Below are 1,229 nucleotides of genomic sequence, written 5' to 3' on the forward strand. Positions count from 1 at the left end.
GGACTTCCATCATGTCCTTGATAGCCTTCAAGAGAAGAGCTATCTCGTGATGTTGGGACATCCTTTTCCTCTTCCTCAGCTTCAGAGGCTGAGTAAGTGAATCGGATGTGTGTTCCCTTCGATAGATCAAATATCTAGGGAAGGGGTGCATGAAACGAAGATCGCTCTGAACGATCTATGGGTTCAACATCAGAAGCAACGAATGCTTCTGTGTGTGTGAGGGGTTGTGGCGAGCCCTGAGGTGAAGGGGCTCTTATTTCTTCATCACCTCTCTGTTGAGAGAAGGGTGATGGATGATGGGGTTCCTCGGCTGGTTCATCTCCAGAGGCCCAAAGGATGGCCTCTGGATGGCTGGCTTAGGTTGGGATTGGACTGGGTCGTCCTGTTTCATTATCCCTTTGGCTTTGATCGCCAGGGATAGTGGATGTGGTTGCCCTTTGGGTAGTGGGTTTGGAAATATGTTGGTGAGGGCCGGGGGAATCATTAGCATCATCATCATCATCATCTTCATCATCCAATGAAGACGATGCTTGTGCTCCCTCGCTTAGAGGGTGGGACGGCTCTAAGTGCTCTGGGGTAGCTGCCCTAGGTTCTTGTGACAGCAGAGAGCGTTCATAGGCACGGCGTATCTCACTTGTCGATGGAATGACAGTGAGCATAGCCCTTGATAGTGGTTTGTTTATGCGATATCCTTCCTTGGAAAGAGTTGGGCGATGTCCGTGCATCTTGTAGACCGGTGTGTATGGCTCCGTTGCGGGGAAAGCATTTTTCCTCATCGCATCCCCGATTATGAGAGCAAGAAAGCAGGGGAAGAGGACAGCAGACAACGGTTTTCCAGCGGCTTGAAGTTTACACTTCTTCAGCACGGGCGCGTGGATCTCGGTGTAGATGAGGAGGGCGTAATCGATGTTGAGGTTGAAGTAGAGGCCATACATGATCGTCATTATGTTCAAATTCCCTTGGTCGAGGGAGCCTAACTTGCATGTCAGGGACCGGTTCTGGATTGAAAAGAACAAATTCCACATTGGTGGGAGGAATTGTCTTTTGAAATCCGAGATGTTTCGTATCTATTTGTTGTAGCCTAACATCCTTACAAACCTCAGAATGTCCTCAGAAGTTGGTAGCTCGTCATATTGTTCAATTTCGAGCTCTCGTCTCGTTGGAATGCACAACACCTTGGAAATTTTTGCTCGTGAAATTTTGACGGTGCAAAGCATATCGTTTGGTGC

This window comes from Cynara cardunculus, unplaced genomic scaffold (genome assembly GCF_001531365.2).
Source record: "Cynara cardunculus var. scolymus isolate 2C unplaced genomic scaffold, CcrdV1 Un_Scaffold_6921, whole genome shotgun sequence".
NCBI lineage: Eukaryota > Viridiplantae > Streptophyta > Magnoliopsida > Asterales > Asteraceae > Cynara > Cynara cardunculus.